Genomic DNA, 21,193 nt, shown 5'->3' on the forward strand with positions numbered 1-21,193 from the left:
TCTCAAAAATGCTTTGTTAGTAATAAGGTTATTACTGTTATGTATGCACCTGCCGATGCCAGACATGTGCAAATTACAATAAACACACTGGGTTACTTTGAAAATGTCTGCTCTGCATCCAATTCTAAAGTGCAATACTTATCAATTAGATGTCTATCAATTGTGGACATGCAGTCATTGATTGCATTCAAAACTGAAATTGAAAGATTGTGGATATTCCTAGAGGAATCAAGGGTATGGTGATAGAGCAGGTAAAATGCATTGAGGTGAAGATCAGCCATGATTTTATTAAAAGGCAGAGCAGTCTCTGGATTGATTAGTCTACACCTGCTCCCATTGCATATATGCTTATATTATGGAAATTACAGAAGGAAATAGATGAGTAAGCGTGCATCGGAGGCTGCTTGTGGATAATGAGCTTGTATTTGTATTAGCGGCAAAACCTCAGGATAATGCTTGTCCTTTAAGAGTTTGTGATAAATCTAGGTAGGTATTTAGAATCAAATTGTCAGCATGAGTGACAGCATCAGATTGTCACATCATTACAAGTGACACTAAAGTGTACAAATTTTCACAGGTCTGCTGACTCGGTTAATTCAAAGACAGTGATGCAACATTCCTCTGAAAGTGGTGGTGTGATGCAAAAAAAATTAACTCTCTGATATGAAAGAATAGCCATTCAGTTAGCAGGTTTGAAGATTCACAATTAAAATTGCCCTTTTGCTGGTGAATAAATTGGCTCCCTGATGGAAGCAGGACTCATGCAGACAATACACTGCAGTTAGAAACGTGAGATGAATAGAAAATGGGGAAATTGCAAAGAAGTATCACATTGACTTCAGTTTCCAGGCATGGCTGCTATGACCTTTTGAGTTCAGTAAAAAAAATATATATATATATCGCAAAAACGGTGTTTGGAAACCTTTATAACATTCCGGTTGAATTTAATGTATCAAGTGATTTTTAAAAATTAGATGCCAAAGGATGCCACAGACCAAAGCAGTTCCTGATTTTGAGGAATATTATTATGAAAAGCATCCTATTGGCACATAAGAAAAGTTATAATTGGGAAAAGGCAGGGGGAAATTGCAGGAGAATCAGGTTGTTTCACCTGCTCCTTCCTCAGTTGCAGTGCGTGGATGGAATGGCCAATGATAGTTCAATCTTTGCAGAGACCAAGAAGAGATAATGACCAAAGTTCTAAACATTCATACACATCTGTATCAGTAACTGTACAATGTACAAAGGAAATCATTTGTTTTGCTGATTAAAATGACATTGATAACTTGCATTTTGCTTGGCTCAAATTATCTTTTTCTCTTAGCTTTCTGCTTAGAAGTAATGATCCCTCCATATAACTGCAGTTTCATCCAGTTTCCAATATCTGGACTTTGTGGTTTGGACAGAGTGGGTGAATGGCTTATCATAGAACATTAAGTATAATTGTCCTCACTATTTACTTGACAATTTGCTTCTGTCAGGTTAATCGAATGTCACTGAAGCACTCCCCGCTTTCCTAAAGGACTCTCTTTTCTCTGGGGCAATTAGGGGTAGCAATTAAATTTTAATGATACCATCACCTTTTCAATGTATACAATAGATACAATTTTCTGTTCTGGATTGCTAACATGTCACTTTGCCATCCTCAGACGTGATCACAGTAGGAAGGTACCTCGTGGGACAAGCACTGGGAATTGTATGTCAGCACCTGTTCTCCATTAGCCCAGGTGGTTCCCAAAAGCTGGGCTTAAATTGCTCAATCAATTTGCAACCAGCTGCACACTGATTTTAAAAGAACAAATATAACAAAGTGTACATTAACAATACTGCTCACCATCCATGTAATTTAATGCTGCAAGCTGTTTACATTGTATTAAATGTTCTACATTTAAGCTGTGCATTTTAATAATACAGTAATACCAATACCACGACAAAATGGTGTATCACTCTCTGATTTTCTAGGATCAATCCTGCACCATTCAGTGATACAGGCATTTCAAAATTCTCATCATATCCTGGTATGAGGGTGAATGCTTGGGTAAATTCTACTTCATCAACAATTCAATCTGGGTTAAACTTTCCTCCTTTTGGAAACTACCTGGGTGTACTTAAATTCAACCCATTAAAATTCTAAACTTCCAAGCGTTAGCTGGTTATCAAACTTCCTACTGTTTGCTATGATTTTTCATCACAGTTTATGCCATCTATTCCTAGTGGTCACATTTTTAAATTAACTGCTTTGTCAACTGGCACAGATCACAACGCAATTACAAGCTCAAGAGTCAAGAGTTTTTTATTGTCCTATGTCCCGAAACGGAACAATTAAATTTTTACTTGCAACAGCACAATAGATGTGTAAACATTGTACTCTAGTTACAGTGTAGAAAAAAATTCTAATGTCTCATTCACAGTTTCAAATCTGTCTTGATCCATGTACAATTTCTGAGTGTGTTTCATGTTCCTCCAGACCTGACAACAATTTTTTTTTCAATATGTTAAACTTGTTAAATTTGGAAAATTTTATTCAGTTCCAGTTGCCCCACTAAAGAAAGGATGTGGAGGGTTTGGAGAGGGTGCAGAAGAGGGTTACCAGAATGCTACCTTGATTAGGTGGTATTAGCTACCAGGAGAGGCTGGACCAATCTGGATTGCTTTTTCGGGAATATTAATGCTGCTGCATTGTTCCACACTGTGTTGACAGGAGCACCTTAAGAAGATTGGATACCTTCAGGCCAGACTTGGAAGAAGTGGATACAAGGAATGTGCCACAGAAATATATAATCAATATGTGCACTTGCTTATTTCAATGAAGCACTGTTAGTGATAATTATTCCAGTTTATAAGTAAAATAACGGAGGAACTGATTATTAAAATACTTAAATAAAAATAAACAATATTTCCTTGGAGCTCCTTACATTGTCTCAGAATTATCCAATTGCCCTCCCCAGGCACTTTCTCCTGCAACCGCAGGAGATTCAACACCTGTCCCTTTACCTCCCCCCTCGACTCCATCCAAGGACTCCAAAGACGTACAGGTATGTAGGTTAATTGGCTGGGTAAATGTAAATGTAAATGTAAAAATTGTCCCTAGTGGGTGTAGGATAGTGTTAATGTACGGGGATCGCTGGGCGGCACGGACTTGGTGGGCCGAAAAGGCCTGTTTCCGGCTGTATATATATATGATATGATATGATAGTCTTTCCAGGTGAGACAGAGGTTCACCTGCACCTCCTCCAACCTCATCTATTGTATCCGCTGTTCCAGATGTCAACTTCTCTACATCGGCGAGACCAAACGCAGGCTCGGCGATCGTTTCGCTTAACACCTTCACTCAGTCCGCCTTAACCAACCTGATCTCCCGGTGGCTGAGCACTTCAACTCCCCCCTCCCACTCCCAGTCTGACCTTTCTGTCATGGGCCTCCTCCAGTGTCATAGTGAGGCCCACCAGAAATTGGAGGAACAGCACCTCATATTTCACTTGGGCAGCTTACAGCCCTGCGGTATGAACATTGACTTCTCCAACTTTAGATAGTTCCTCTGTCCCTCTCTTCCCCTCCCCCCCTCCCCTTCCCAGTTCTCCCACTGCCTTCCTGTCTCCACATATATCCTTTCTTTGTCCCGCCCCCCCCCCGACATCAGTCTGAAGAAGGGCCTCGACCTGAAACGTCACCCATCCCTTCTCTCCAAGGTGCTGCCTGACCTGCTGAGTTACTCCAGCATTTTGTGATACCTTAATTCATAGTAAAGTTAATTAAGGATGTTTTTCAATAACTGTTGTTACATATGACGTGGAGCAGCCAGCTTGCAAACACCAAGGTCAGAATCTACAACCAACAGTTTAAGAATGACCAGATATGGACCCAATTGTGCCTCTCTACAGCACTTGCTCACATCGCCTCCCCCCCACATTTATCCCATTGTTGTCTGTTCTGCTAGTTGACTGATCTTTGATGCTTTGCTGCCGCAGTTGCCCCAGCAAGTGGAGCAGGCAGCAAACTGCGACTCGGCTTCACGTGAAGATCCCAAGCCTCCACTCGGTGATCAGCCTGTTAATCTTTTGACAGCCCTCTGCTGTCAAAGACCATTGAACCTTTTTGGTTTATGTCTCTGATCAACAAAAATATCAAAAACGAATTCTTATGGATTTTTTTTAAATTCTAAAACAATTATTTATAAATATTAAGTTGACTAAAAATAAAGCTAGAAATAGAGGAACTGCGGATGCTGGAATCTTGAGCAAAACACAAAGTGCTGGAAGACTCAGCGGGTCAGGCAGCATCTGTGGAGTGAATGCTTTGAGTTCGGACCCTTCTTCAGATTGGATCCTAATTTGTAACAGGTCTTCTTCAGAAAAATCAAACAGCTTTATAAGCAAAATAAACAATTTTATACCCAATTCAAATGCAAGACATGGGCAATCACCGCTCAACTGGACATGAATTTATCTGCGCCTTCATCTCAGTCCATTTGTGCTCCACCCCAAGGTCCTATACTGATTTCAGCACAAGGGCTGGAGCACAGATACTCCTGTATCCAATCTTCAGCTCATTCCTGACTTCCAGATGGCAATGCAGAGATCAGGAATGAATGGCCCAAATGCTTCCCTGGGTAACAACTGGCCAAAGGTGAGTACTTCCCAATCCAGTATGTTTAATTTGGAGTTCTGGGCCATTCATCCAGAAACACAAGTTCAAATCCCACCATGTCCCCAGTGGGACCAGCAATATGTCAGCACCTTCCATCTGCTCTCCATAAATCCAGGTAGTTCTCAAAAGCAGGAAAGTTTAGCTTGGACTTAATTATTTATGAAGTAGTAGTTTATTCATGCATTCATGGATATGATGAAAAGGATATGATGAAAATGTTGGAGTGCCTCTCTCACTGATAGTACAGGACTGATCGCAGCCCGGTCATTGCTTCTTCTCCCCACTCCAGTCGGGCAGAAGGTACTGAAGCTTAAAACTGCACCACCATTAGACAACAAGCAACAACTTTTTTCCTCTGTCATTAGGCTTTGGACTCTAAAATGTGTAGCATTTAGCAAAACCCAGAAGCAAAAAAATATTTCTAATAAAAATGCCAAGCACATACCACACTCTATTCCTATAAGATGAAAATTTTTGAAGTAACAGATCATGCCCGACTTTCTGAGGCAGCTTGCTCTGGAATTACACCCAACATTTTTAGCAACTGGCTACAGAACCATTTGGCATATATTTATATGTAATTTATATTGTTGCATCCTCCAAGCAGATTTCACAGAATGAGAAGAGGGAGGCATTAATAATTACTGTCCCTTCTACTCTTTGGAAAGCCCATAATTTCTGAATGACCTCGGTCTCGGGCAGATAGAAATCTACTCCATTGTGTCTCTTCAGATTACATAATTTATTTATTTTCTGCTCCTTTGCTTATTGATTTATTTATTCCATGTCCCTCTTCCAGCTCAAATTATTTTAATCTTTGTTTTACCACTCCATTATTTATCTCATGTTCCTCTTCTAACTATTTATTTACTTTCACTTCCTTTGTTTGGATGTGTTATTCATATACCATCGTTTCCATGGTATAGTTATTTCATTCTGTCCTCCACCAACTTATTATTGGCAGGTTATTTGTCACACTCAAAGGCTGGTAATATCTGTCCTACTGAACACATATTGGGTTTTATGATTCCATTTAGATGCTCTGATATCCAATCTTTAACAATGGCTTTGATAAATTAAACCATTCTGGATATTATATACTTTCTTCTTGGCATTTATAATCTTTCTGGCATGCTGCGATTTTCTACCATTTCTCCTTTTATCTTTCAATGGATCTGCTACTGTAACTTACCTAGCCTTGACATTTGTTTACCTTAGTCTCGCACCCACTGATGCCGGTGACCAGCAGTACTATCTTATCTCAAGAATATCCTTGAAGTCCCTTCTCATATTTACTTATTTGTGTGCCATACCCTCACTCACCCAATCACACTACATCCAATTTTCTTGTTTCCATTAACACATAAATCTCTCACTTTTCTTGCACGATTCTATTACAAACTTTTAATTGCCATTCTGATGAAATTTTTACAGTGCTGAAAAAAGAGTTTTTTGATTTCAAAGCCATTTTAATTTAGTGTCATTTTTTCACAGCTTTAAAGTTATATTTTATTCCTTTCTAAATTGCTTCAAAGTAGAAGTAAGTATTTTAAGTGCAAAATATTTGCTTTAGATGGGCACATTTTGGTTCATTGAATTCAGTTATTTCCTTAGAGGAACTCTACTATCCCTTGACTTTCCCAGTCATGTTTAAACCCATCTTCACTGAAGCAATATGTCTCAAGCACGTAAGCACAAAGTTTGGATTGGATTTTAAGAAAACCTCCAAAACTTGACATCAAAAATTGATCCCATTGTGACACCTTGCATTTAAGGCCTTGCTCATCTACGAGTTGGAGAATTGATATTCCGGTCACACGGTCAAACCCAGAAAATTCTCTCCATGTGTTGCCTTTTTATACATTACTTCATGAATAACTCCAGCAATCTATTTCCTGTCTAACCAGTAGAGGTTTTATCATTCTGTCAATTTCTGGTAAATCAAATTCTCCATCCAATATCTCTTAGCAGATGGCATTTGAATTTCAGCCCACATTTCTTGATTATGGATTACACCTTGGGCTGGTCACAAAGGTAGTTTACTTGTACAACCATCTAATGATTCTCTCAATGCAATTCTGTTTCTTTTTGTCAAGTTTTATATCCTAATTTGTGCTTCACTGCTGAAGTTAATTACTTTTGCCCTATCAGTTCCTTTTTTCCTGATAAAAACTATTTCTTCTAAACAACATGTGTCCTTCCAGTTCTGTATTTCACTGATTGGAATCATTCCACCTTGCCACCATTGTACTTGGCAGGCTTCTGACAATTATGTAGGCTGGGATCCAATGCATCTGAGCTTTCCTACCAGCTTTATTTTTCGCATCAATTTCCACACATAACGTATTACATTAAGTTAATACAGGGTATACCTATAATGTTTAGCAAATGCAGTAGTGCATCAAAACAATCAGACCTGTTTGCCTAAAGCTGCACATTCCAAGGAGAAACTACATTAAAATGGACACATAAAGCAGAATTATTAGTTTTGTATTTGTGATTATTTCATTTTAGTAGGGCAATAAAGCTCCCTGCAATGATGGACAAAATACTAAACGAGGAAGATAGCTGTACACAAATACATCCTGTGTGGAATACAACACTCGTGGGTGTTGTGCACATTAAATCCACTTCATTCCATTCTTAAATTGAATTCTACCTGAGCTATTCCCACTTTCTAATCTATGACATCTATCGTTTTCTAATATTCTTTGTAAAGCCATTTTCTTAAAGTGTGTTTTAATATTTAATTGAAATTTATTACTTTTCATTTTACTTTGTTTAATTTTTTATATTCTGACTGAGCAGAACTATAAAACATGTCATACGTACGCGCTCACTGTTGGCAGCAGCAATGCTATCTGCTCTTTTCATGATGAAATCTCAGTTATTCTTCAGACTTCTGCTGATTTCCAAGATTTCACAATCACGAATTAAATACACTTGGATCCTTTGCTGAAAATCAAATCATTTATTAAAAAAATTAGTTCATTTAAAATAACATAAATCAGATGATTAAATTCAAATCAGTGATATCAAGTACAAAGCTTTAATAGATGTTATTCATAGTTGCAGACTGAATAAAACATTTTTACTCCAACGATTAGAAAAGTAATAAATATTTAAGATTTGTAAAACTAAATGTCCTTAACATTTATGATATAAATCGTAAACACTGCTGATAAATTCAATCTGTAGGGATCATGGAGAAAGTACTAGTATGCCAGAGATCTTCAGAATAAACTGTTACGTCAACCATTCTTTTAACTACAAGCTGTAATGTCAATGAACCAGAAAATAAACAATCTAAGCAGAGTTTTTTTTAAACACAGAACAGAAACTGTTCATTGGTTTATAAAATTTCAAATGTTTGCAGATAAATACGAGAAATAAAATTAAAGCTCTACATAGTTTTGTAGGTCAACATAGATTTGGGGAAAGAAAAGCTCCTTCCAGCCATTATTTTTTAACATTTACCCTGGAATCATCCAGTGACTGCCGTGAATAGAATGGCTGACAACAAGGGAAAGACCTTGTGACTGCTGGAAAGAGAGCTGACAGAAGGAAATAGACCCCACCTGGGGCAGGCATGGGCGAGCTCCCCATGTCAGCAGGATCCAATACTATTCAGTATTTTGGATTCACCCGCCTATTGCTACGAACAGAATTAAAGAAAGAATACCCCTAGAGTCTGCGAGAGTGGGGGCGGAAGAAGACTCATTGACGGATAATACGGCCATAGACCTAGGAACAGAAGAGACCATGAGCAATACATGCACTCACCAAGAACCATGCGCACAATCAGCATCCTGCGGCTGGATGAAAATAACATCTTCAAAGGGCTTGAAAATACATCAAGGAAAGAAAGGGTGCTTGAGGGAGGGAAAACAGGGACCTCGCATTGATAAGTACTTCCTGAGAAGTCAATCAAGTCAGTCGAATGAAGTCCAGCGACTGGAGTCTCACCAAAGTTCGCAGGACATCAGCCCCCCTGATGAAGGAAACTCAAGCACAGTTATGCAGGCAGAGGAAAATATGGAGCCCATCCAGCCAAGAAAACCAGCAATGGAGAAAAAGATCAGCGGAAGAAAACCCCGCGTGAAATGGCCTGGAGCCTCGGAGAAGAAAGAATGGGAGACTATAAATGCAGACCTGACCAATATCCTACAGGGTGTAAGGAGTACAGTCGAAAGAAAGCTTGATAAGATGGGGGACATTATCTATGGCTATGGAGCAGAGCGATATGGAGTAAGGGAGGAAAAGGAAAGGGCAGCCGCTTTGGAAAGCAAGTCCAGACGGCAAAAGGAGATGGAATGCCTAATCCGGGAGAGAAGGCAGCTCAAGAAGCAGTGGAGGAAGGCTTCTGATAGTGAGAAGGAGGGCATCAACATTCTCCAGGGAAACATCAAAAGCCGTTTAGCAACCCTGAGACGAGCAGAATACCTGCGGAAGTCACAAAAAAAGAAAGAACGAACGAGATCACGCTTCTTCAAGGACCCCTATAAGTTCGTAAAATCACTTTTCATCAAAGAAAAGGGAGGAAACCTGAAAACATCAAGGCAGGAGCTAGACGAGCATCTGAAAGAAAAGCTCCTTCCAGCCATTAATTTTTTTAAATCCAAATTCCTGTATCTGCAGACTCTTATCTATCTATATACTAAAACTCTCGTTTGTTTCTTTGTTCATGAACTACAGCCAAAACTGTACACGATAGCACAACAATCAGGCCCACCTTACTCACTGTCGTCCCTTTGGCGCTAATGGAAGACGTTTCATTGAAATCAGTGTTATATTTTTTAAGTTATTCACATTTTAAAGTTTAAATCTATCTCCTAGGGAAGGAGGTGGAGGGGTGGAGGGAGGGGGGAGGGAGGAGGATGGAGTGGGGGGAGGGGGAGGGGGAGGGGAGGGGAAGGGCGGGACGTGGAGGGGGAGGGAGGGAGGGAGGGAGTGGAGGGAGTGGGAGGATAATGGGGGTTGAGGGGGAGGGAGGGAGGGAGGGAGGGAGGGAGGGAGGGAGGGAGGGAGGGAGGGAGGGAGGGAGGGAGGGAGGGAGGGAGGGAGGGAGGGAGGGAGGGAGGGAGGGAGGGAGGGAGGGAGGGAGGGAGGGAGGGAGGGAGGGAGGGAGGGAGGGAGGGAGGGAGGGAGGGAAAGGGGGCATGGGGGGGGGAGAGAGGAGAGGGGGAAAGAGATTAAAAAGCATAGCATCATTGGTGAGGTCATGTTTAGAGTATGGTGGTCCAGGTTTGGTCATTCTGCTATGAGGAAGGATGTCATTAAGTTGGAAAGGGTGCAAAAAAGATTTACAAGGATGTTACTAGGACTCGAGCACCCGAACTATAAGGAGTGATGTGGGAGGCTAAGACTTTAATCTTTGGAGCACAGGAGGCTGAAGGGTGATTTTAAAGTGGTGTATAAATCATGATGGGAATAGATAAGGTGAATACACAGAGTCTTTTATCCAGTATAGGGAAAATCAAAGAACAGGACAAAAGTTTAATGTAAGAGGAGCAAGATTCAATAGGACATTGAGGTGCAACATTTTCACTCAGAAGGTAGTGAATATATGAAACAAGCTGTCAGAGGGGGTAGTTGAGGCAGGTACTATAACAGCACTTAAAAGACAATTGAACAGTTATATGGATAAGAAAGGTTCAGAGGAATATAAGCTAAATACAGGAAAAAGGGAGTAGGATGAGGTATTGATCCTATTCACACAAGCATTGACACATGCTTCGAGCATGAACAAAACACCTACTTTTGTGCTGTAACCATTCCCTAATTCTTTATTACTATAATTCTGAGCAGTTCATTCGATATTTCAGGTTTAAACCATTCATGATCTTGTTTTATCTCTGATGACTACTAGCACTAACAGCCATTACTTTGCAATGAAAGAGGGGTTTCTAGACTACAATTGAACGGGAATAAGAAGACTATATATAGTTTTGGGACCATTGATCAGTTGACAGTAAGGTTGGTACTTTCGCATTCTGATCATTGAATTTAGAAAACAAACTGTGGTACTATGCACAGTGTTGGAGACTTTTCCATGACAATAATTTTGATATTCTGAAGACAGTTTCCTGTCACAGCACAAACAGCAGCAATCTGTGAGCCAAAGCCATAACAAAGAAATGTTGCAGCAAAATGCTTCAACCTCCAGCAACCTCTACGGGAACAAAGAACCACCAAACACCAGAGTCATATTGAGTGATGCTTTTAACTTTAAATCCCCTTTCTTTCATATTTGTGACCTCTGGTCCTCAAGCCCTTAACTGGCTGGTATATATTCAATCGTTCTGATAGAATTCAAACTATCATCGGCAGAAAGGAATATTTTATAGATTTTCTGAGATACAAAAAGGACATATTAATGCACATGTGTAATGTAATTGAATGAAAATAATTCCAAATAAATTTTCACTGTGGTACATTTATGTTCGAGTCAGTCTTCAAGTAAAAACCGGGGTCTTCATTCTGGGCGACTATTCTGGGCTACTATTGATGCAACAAATCAATATTTTACCCTGCAAACAGTGCATTGTTTATAATTGCAATGGTGTCTGAACTCACGCAATCTGTTTATTTTTTACTGCTGTTCTTCAGCAATACTTCCCTCTATCTTATAGGACAAATTCAACATCGTTTGAAGCTGTTTCTATGGACCCCCCCCCCCCAACCCCCAACTTCCCTACCACCCAACCCTTAGACTTCACCTATACTTCAAGCTGTCTTGGGAAAGCACCCAAAGTAATCAGGAACCATTTTAACCCCAGTCGTTCCCTCTTCCCCCCTCTCCTATGTCTATAGAAACAAAAGCTTGAAAGCACGAACCACAAGATTCAGCCACAGCTTCTTCACCACTATTATCAGACTATTGAACAGATCTCTCATAAGCTACGTCTGAAGAAGGGTCTCAAACCGAAACGTCACCCATTCCTTCTCTCCTGAGATGCTGCCTGACCTGCTGAGTTACTCCAGCATTTTGTGAATAAATACGTTCGATTTGTACCAGCTTCTGCAGTTATTTTCTTACACTCTCATAAGCTAAAGATGTGGTCCCAATCTACCTTGTTGTGGCTGTGCACTTTATTAACATGCACTTTTTCTGTAGCTGTAAGATTGCTTTCTGCATTCTGATTGTTTTTTCTTTGGATTTCTGTTGCACTTGTGCATGGCTTGATTGTACTCATGCAATGATTTGATTGGAGAGTACCCACGACAAAGTTTTTCATGGACAACAGCCCTTGAATGAGGCATGGTGGACTCCTCCTTTCCTGAGGTCATCTGTTGCCAGCCCTGTTTTGTTCTGGCCTTTCCTCACCTCCAGTCCCCCCACCTCCTCCCCACCTCACCTCTATCTTACAGCCTGAAGAAGGGTTCCGATCTGAAATGTCACCTATTCCTTTTCTCTAGCGATGCTGCCTGACCTGCTGAATTACTCCTGCATTTTGTGTCTATCTTCAGTAGAAACGGCCATCTGCAGCTCCTTCCTTACGTAGCCCTGAATGGCTGTTGCTGTCACTCCATTTACCACCCAGCTACTGAGTACTCAAATGTAAAGATCACACCTCTGATTTCATGGATCATCATACAGGGGTCTTAAAACTAAGCAAGGTAGAGAGAAGGTAAAGTTTCAAGGTAGCAAATCCATTTTGAGGAAAGAGTGACCATTTTATTTACTCCCTGAAATAACAAATGTTTAAATACTTCTTTATGGTAGATTCAATGATATATACAATTCTAAGTAACTCTCCTTAAAACACTTGTTATGTGAGTTAAATCACATGAAGGAGAAGAGACTGCACGCTTGGTTGCTTCGGCTGGCATTAATCTTTTAAATAAGAATTAGAACTCTCTTAGGTCCAAGCTTACAAATGGTATTTTGCAATCCACAGTTATCTGGTTCTTACAAAGAATACATAAAAGCATCATTATGCATTTTTAACCACCCACAGCACATATACCTCACAAAAAAAATATTTATTTCATTTTAAGTATTAAAGTTGTCTTTAGATTTAAATATAAATCATTATATATAAAGAGCTATTGTCTATTTTTATCATGGCAATAAAGAGGTAATTTTATATTCAATTCCCAGTATGGAACCTGAAGGTTGAGAAATGTGATTAGAAAAATAAACAGACCTATTTGCAATTTGGGAAATATTTCCAAGTGTCTGTGTCCATTTTGTGGTTATGACCTGCCCTTCAGGAAATAGGACTGGACATTTCCAGTTGTGTCCTGTTGCCACACCAAAATGTATAGCATCCATTATTTATTTTCCTCCTGAAATTTGATCAAGGTGTTAGAACTTGCAAACTTTCCAACTAGCTCACAGTTCAACAAGGAACACATCATCTGAAAGTAATGAGTACTTTCTCATTAGAGGCTGCACAGCAGCCTCCTGCACAGCTACAGAGAAGACACAGTCCTGGAGTAGCTCAACAGGTCAGGCGACATCTCAGGAGAAAATAGATAGGTAATGTTTCGGATCAGGAAACCTTCTTCAGACCTAAGGAATGGAAGCGTCAGAAATTGACTAGGTGAAGGTGAGAGGAGGCTGAAAATTGGTAGCAAAAGTAATGAAATAGTCGGGATCCTCATCGGTGCAAGAGGCAGCACCAATGGATTTGTTGAACTACCGGAAAAAAAGTTGTGAGAATGGGCCTGGATAGGACTGAAACAAAGGCTATTCCACATTTCCCACAAAAACCCAGGCAGAGTGAGAACAAGTTCAGCCAGGTGAATAAGTATGTTGGTGGAGGGGAACTAGTTGAGCCTCTTGTTCAACATATTCTCACATTGAACAAACTCTCCTTCAAGTGGACCTTCTTTCTCCAGATCAAACGAGTACCTATGGGCATATGCAGGGGGCCCAAAGCTGTGGCTGCCTTTCTGAAGTTAAGTGGAACGGTCTTGTTTGCACATCTACATGGGCTCACTGCCTCCTGGTCTCCCGAGTTTGATCCTATCAAAGACTTACCCCATCCCCATTGCAGCTTACCCAACTTCTATTGTCTCCTTCCCAGTTCTGGGAAAGAGCCTTCACTAAATTTCTTTCCACTAATGTGGGAGGACCTGCTGGTATATTCAGTATTTGCAGTTTTAATTTTAGTTTTCCAGCACCTGCAGTTTTACAAAAGTGGCAACCCCGTGGGTGTCGCTCTCAGTGTAGGCGGCTAGGGTGTAACCAGGGATCTTCAGGTGGGAGCTGTCACTTTTGTGAGTCTCGGAGCAGGATGGCAGTGACTTTGTGGGTCATAACAGATGTTCAATGATGGTGGTCTTTGCCTTGGTGAGGACTTCCGCATTCAGCTGCAGCAGGGTGATGCCATCCGGTTCGACATCCATTGGTGCCCGCCCTAGGAAGGGCGCATGCTCCGGGTTGGCGCCAAGCTGCAGCGACTGTTGCATTTGGGCTGCAAGCTCCCATTGACAGCACCCATGTTGAGCCTTACCTTTGCAAATTGTTTGTGCATACTTCCTTGCAAGTTGTTGCCTTGAACCATCTATGAACTGCTCTTTTATGTTGCTCAAACAGAATAGTTGCTCTTCATCTGATCTGTCTGCCTTTGAGCAAGCTGAATGGCCTAATTATTCTGAAATTGCCAAGACAACTGAAGTAATAAAGCCTTTCATTCAGACGAATCGTAACAAACTTTCCTTTACAGGCATAGTTCTCAAAACATCTTTTCCGTCTGATTTTCTGATCAGCTTGTTACTTTGCTGTGCAGGTTTGTTCCTTGACCTCATGAATGTCTCTGTAAGCATTTCTGCAATTAGTCCCTTGTCCTAGCATTTTGCTACAATCATAGCCCAGAATTTGTTGATCAGCAGCAAAAGAGACAGCAAGCAGGTAGGTTTGTGGAACATTTCATCAAATTCAGCCACACACTGGGATTCCCTTACCAATGCCAGACATTCTACATAGTCCCTTAAAGATTAGTTCCAGTATATCAGATTCGCCACGTGAATTATTTTGTTGACCTGGTTCAGTAATTTCTAAAACTGTCAGGAAATTGCACACTTTTGCCGCATCTACAACCTGACAGCACAGTGGTGCAACGGTAGAGTTGCTGCTCTCCAGTGCCAGAGACCTGGGTTCGATCCTGACTACGGGTGCTGCCTGTACGTTGTACATTCACCCTGTGACAGCGTGGGTTTTCCCTGGGTGCTCAAGTTTTCTCCAACACTCCAAAGACATACAGGTTTGTATGTTAATTGGCTACTGTAATATTGTAAATTGTCCCTGGTGTGAAGGGGAGTGTTGGTATATGGGGTGATCACTGGTCGGCGTGGACTCGGTGGGCCAAAGGGCTGGTGTGTCCGTGCTGTCTAAACACCAACTATTGTCCAAACATTCCCTCTTGTTCCCTGTATGCATGTGTCATACGTGGAGTTCTCAGAAAACCCCAACTGTGCCAGATTAGGATATCTCAAAAAAGTCATGGTGTCAAATGAAATTTTATTTATGGTTCATTGCATTTGTAGGCTCAACAGAAGCTTATCTGTCTTTGATGTCACCTTCCAGAATAATGTTGCCCTCGTTCTCTCACATATTACTGTGTTGCTCTGTTCTGTGCCCTCCCCGGACCTCAATGATATTATTCGCTCTCATGCACCTGTTCCATAACAAAGGTGAATGGTTGCATACACTCGAACCTCAGCTTTAGATCTGCTGCCTCGTAGTGCCAGAAACCCTGGTTTGATCCTGACCTTGGGTGTTTTCTGTGTGGAATATTCTTCCGGTGTCTGTATGGGTTTCCTCCGGTACTCCAGTTTCCTCCCACATCCCAAAGGTGTGCGGGCTTGTTGGTTAATTGGCTCCTATAAATTGCCCCTATGGTGTAAGGAGTGGATGGAAAAGTGGGATGACAGAGAGCTAATGTGAATGGGTGCTCAGTGCTCAGTGTGGACTCAGGGCCTGTTTCAATGCTGTATCTATAAACTAAATGCAACTAAACTTGCCGACAACACCACAGTACAGAGATCGTGAGCAATGTTGAGATGATGTACAGAAAGGGGATAGAGAGCTTAGTAACAAGGTGCCCAGCCAACAATCGCTTCCTCGATGTCAGTAAGAAGAAGGAGCTAATTGATCAGGAAATGAGGTGGTGCACATGTCCCAGTCAGCATCAATGGTGTGAAATAGAGATGGTTGGGAGCTTCAAATATCATCAACAATTTATCCTAAACCAAACACAGTGAAACTATGGTTTAGGTTTATTATTGTCATGTGTACCGACTAGGTACAGTGAAAAACTTTGTTTTGCATGCTATCCAAACAGATCAGATATATTATACATAAATACAATCAAGTCAAACACAAGAGCAACAGGTAGAGCAAAAGGAAAGATGCAGAGTGCATAAAATAGTTCTCAGCATTGTAGCGCATTAGTTCCTTTGACAAACGCCAATGACTACAATGGGGTAGAGGTGAATGGGACAGTAGCTTATGGAAAGACCGTTCAGAAGCCTGATAGCAAAGGGGAAGAAAATGTTACTGAGACTGATGGCTTACGTTTTCAAGTTTCAATACATTCTGCCAGATGGGAGCAGGGAGAAGAAGGAATGACAGGAGTGGAACAAGCCTTTGGTTATGTTGGCTGCTTTTCCGAGACAGTGTGAAATGTAGATGGAGTCAATGATGGGAAGTCTGGTCTGTTTGATGGACTGAGCTACATCCACAACACTCTGCAATTTCTTACAGTCTAGGGCAGAGCTGTTGCCAAGCCACGTTGTGATGCAACTCGACAGTATGCTTTATATGGTGCATCTGTAGAAGTTTGCAAGAGTCAGTGGAGACATGCCAAATTTCCTCAGTCTCCACAAGGAATAGAGGCATCGGTGTGCGTTCTTAGTTGTCGCATCAATGTGGTTGGTCCACAACACATCATTGGTACTATTAACGCCAAGAACTTTAAGCTGTCAACCATTTCCACTGCAACACTTTTGAAGCTGATTGGGGCATGTACTCCACCATGCTCCATGAAGTCCATAACTAGCTCCATCATCTTGTTGACATTGAGGGAGAAGCTATTGTCCTGATACTATGTTGCTAAGTTCTCTATCTCCTTCCTGTACTCCGTCTCATCATTGTTTGTGATCCAATCTACAATAGTGTTGTCATCTGCAAACTTGTAGATGGAGTTAGAGCCGAATTTGGCCGCACACTCGTGTGTGTAGGGAGTATAGTAGGGGGATGAGAACGCATCCTTCTGGGCACCAGGGTTGAGAATTATTGTGAAGGAGGTGTTGTCACTTATCCTCAAGAAAGCACACCATTCCCCCTACATCCTCAGAAGACTAAGAAAGTTTGACATGTCTCCAATGACCTTTACCGATTTCTGAATCATGCACCGTAGAAAGCTTCCTATTATGGTGCATCACAGCTTGGTTTTGGAACAGCTCTGCCCAAGACTGCAAGAAATTGCAGAGAAAGACACAAAATGCTGAAATAACTCAGCGTGTCATGCAGCATTCCCGGAGAACATGGATAGGTAACGTTTCGGGTTGCGATCCTTCTCCCCACCATTGACTCCATCTACAGTTCACACTGCTTCAGGAAAGCAGCCAACATAATTAAGGAACATTTTCACCCTGGCATTTCCTCTTTTCCCTGCCCTTGTCGGGTAGAAGTTACAAAAGCTTGAAAGCACATACCACCAGAATAAAGAACCACTTCTTTCACACTGTTATCCGATTATCCCCATTAGCTGGGGTGCAGTCCCAATCTCCCAACCTACTGCATTGAATTCCTTACACTTTTTTATTGGGACTTTGTAACTGTCATGTTATCATGTTGTAACACTATATTCTGCACTCTGGTATTTTTCTCTTGGCCGACCGGTTGTACTAGTGCAATGGCTTGATTGTACTCATGGTGATCGGACAGCAGGCAAAAACATTTTTTCTCTCTATCGGTACACGTGGCAACAATAAACCAATGCCATTACCAATAACTGCCATGCGAACTGCTTGCCATTATCATTGTTCTACATAGAAAATCCTTTCTTGATTTATTGTGCATTAAATCCCTGTCCTGCAACCCCCTGCAGGAGCAACACCCCAAACTTGCTTGCATTGCTTGTCGCTTTTGTTGTGTTTTTTTATTTGCACAAGCAAGCAGCAATGTTGAAACTATAAACAAAACATAATTTATGAAACACAAATGGAGACACAAGAAAATGCAGATGCTGGAATCTTGAGAAAAACAGTTCCTCCGGCACTTTGTGTTTCGATCATTTATGGAAGGCAAATGCCTATTTAAATGGTGGTGTCTGTTACAATAATGTATTAAAGTTTGTTATTGAAGAAATGAGTGGACTTGTATACACGGCATCTTCTAACTGCTAAGTGCTGCAAAACCAACTAATTGACAGTATTACAAATAAGCTTACCCCTATAGTTGAATTAATTCAACTACAATCGAGACAAAAAAAAGATACAAACCAAAGTAGATCATTGATCCTCAGATCCATGTACCTTGAATTACAGCTTCCTGGGAGATCACAATCACAGATTTATCTTGTATTTAATAATATGAAAATTACTGTTTATAGATTGCAACAAGTCGGTTGCAAAGGTATAACCATTTTTACACAAATATTTCCAATTGTAAGTTAAATTCTACAACAAAAAACTCCTATCACCCAAGGAAACATTATTTTCCTGATAATGTATAGTGTTAGGGCTCCACTGTGTTACTGAGACAGCAGAACATTAATAAGGCAAAAATGAAAACGAATATGTTTCTCATATTTCCTTTCAATATTGGAGGCCATCTCCGTGTATGGCAGCTCACAGATCAATCCGATTCCCCCATTAAGTTTCCCTGTACCCTATTCTCCCCAGTTTCCCATCAACTATTTTCTCTGGAACATTAGCGGTTGGGGTTAGACTTGATAGAAGTTTATAAAATTATGAGAGGCATAGATGAGATGAATAGATTAACTCTCCCATAGTAGAAATGAAAAATACTAAAGGGCATAGATGTAATGTGAGAGAGGGAAAGTTTAAAGAAGACGTGGGAAGCAAGTTATTTACACAAAGAATGGTAAGTGCCAGGGGTGGTGGTGGAAGCAGATATAATAGTGGCATTTACAAAGCATTTATATGGACACATGAGTGTGCACAAAATTGTAGAATATGGATCAGGTAGTTTCATTTATTATGTTCAGTGTCGTTATCATGAGCTAAAGTTTGTTCTGTGTTTTGTTGTTCTATATTCAAAGGAAGTTCAGGTAGAAACATCGAAACATAGAAGCATAGAAAAATAGATGCAGGTGTAGGCCATTCGGCCCTTCGAGCCAGCACAGCCATTCAATATGATCATGGCTGATCATCCAAAATCAGTACCCCGTTCCTGCTTTTTCCCCATATCCCTTGATTCCTTTCTCTTGAAAACATCCAGTGAATTGGCCTCCACTGCCTTCTGTGGCAGAGAATTCCACAGATTCACAACTCTCTGGGTGGAATTTTTTTTCCTCATCTCAGTCCTAAATGGCCTACCCCTTATTCTTAAACTGTGACTCCTGGTTCTGGACTCCCCCGACATCGGGAACATTTTTCCTGCATCAAGCCTATCCAATCCCTTAAGAATGTTATATGTTTCTATAAGATCCCCTCTCATCCTTCTAAATTCCAGTGAATACAAGCCCAGTCGACCCATTCTTTCATTATATGTCAGCCCCGTGGGGCTGAAATATAACCTGTAGAATTAACCTGGTGAATCTACGCTGCACTCCCTCTATAGCAAGAATGTCCTTCCTCAAATTAGGAGACCAAAATTGCACACAATACTCCAGGTGCGGCCTCATCAGGGCCCTGTACAACTGCAGTAGGACCTCCTTGCTTCTAAACTCAAATCCTCTCGCAATGGCCAACATGCCATTAGCTTTCTTCAGTGCCTGCTGTACCTGTATGCTTACTTTCAGTGACTGATGTACAAGCACTCCTAGGTCTCGTTGCACCTCCCCTTTTCCCAATCTGACACCATTCAGATAATATGGTGAGGAATTATGGATGGGAAGCAGTTTTTAGTCCTCTGTATGCAAGGGAGCATTTAATACCATGGCAAAAAGTTCACTGAATGATTTATGCTACACATGGCCCTAAAGGGCAAAAAAGATTTCATGTCAATCATATGAAGCAATGTAAACTTTAAAAAAACAAGGTGCAAAAGCAATATTTTGTATTTGTTAGGTAGACCTAAGGTTCTGCAGATGCTGCAATCTTGTGAAGAACACAAAGTGCTGAAGTAAATCAGATTGGGATCAGTCTGAAGAAGGGTCCTGACCCAAAGCATCACCAATCCATGTCCTCCAGAGATGCTGCCTGATCTGCTGAGTTACTCCAGCACTTTGTGTTCTATGTTTTTGTTTATTGATTTTTCATGATCTGGCAAGGCCACGATGCATTATGCATTGTACATCCCCCAACTACCCTCGGGAAGGTGGGAGTGAGTCAGCCTCTTAAACCGCTGCATTCTGATAAAGGTACTCCCACAGCATATGATGTTCCAGAAGTTAGACCCAGTGATTATGAAGGAAGGCTCATGTATTTCCAAGTCAGGATAGTGTGCAACTTGGATGGTGTTCTTATGCGCCTCTCTTTTTCCCCTGGTGGGAGGTGTTGTAGGTTGAGAGGTGCAGTTGGAACAACCTTGCCAAGTAGCCATTTTGTAAATGGTCCAACATTACAGCCACTGTTTCAGCTTGTGGAAGGCATGAATGTTTGGGAGACACGTGGGGTGCTAATCAAGTGAGCTGTTGCCCCTGATGGTGTCAAGGAGAGGGGAGAGGGGAGAGCGGGAGGAGAGGGGGAGGAGAGGGGGAGGAGAGGGGGAGGAGAGGGGGAGGAGAGAGGGAGGAGAGGGGGAGGAGAGGGGGAGGAGAGGGGGAGGAGAGGGGGAGGAGAGGGGGAGGAGAGGGGGAGGAGGGAGTGGAGAAGGAGAGGGTGCTGCACCGATGCAGGAGAGGTTTGGGCCCAACGGGTCCACTTGGTCTAGTAATTTTATATACTTCTATCAGGTTTCCCCTCAACCTCCAACATTCCAGAGAAAATGATCCAAGTCTGTCCAATCTCTCCCTGTAGCTAATATCCCCTAATCTAGGCATTATTCTGCTAAACCTCCTCTGCACCCTTTCCAAAGCCTCCACATCCTTCCTGTAATGGGGCAACCCCAGAACTACACACAATACTCCAAATGCAGCCTGACCAAAGTCCTATAAGGAGATTAATGATGAACGCAATTGATAAGTTATAAAATTTAACCTGAAGTGAGCTTGTGGAAATTTACATCAATTAAAGCTTACATAGTCTTTTGCGCATTCAATAATCTTTCCAATGATTAAAACTTCCTTATCGTCTCTACCCACAGTGGATACCTTGATTAGAGTAGGAAATAGTGGATGCGTAATAAATGAAGTCCAATAACAATGGGTCATCAATATAATCCTTCTTATGTAGCTTGCATCTTTGCAAATGAAACAAATAGGTGGCTTCAGTTGGGATGTCAGAGATAATTTGTCCTTCCAGG

This window comes from Rhinoraja longicauda, chromosome 1 (genome assembly GCF_053455715.1).
Source record: "Rhinoraja longicauda isolate Sanriku21f chromosome 1, sRhiLon1.1, whole genome shotgun sequence".
NCBI classification, from domain to species: Eukaryota; Metazoa; Chordata; class Chondrichthyes; order Rajiformes; family Arhynchobatidae; genus Rhinoraja; species Rhinoraja longicauda.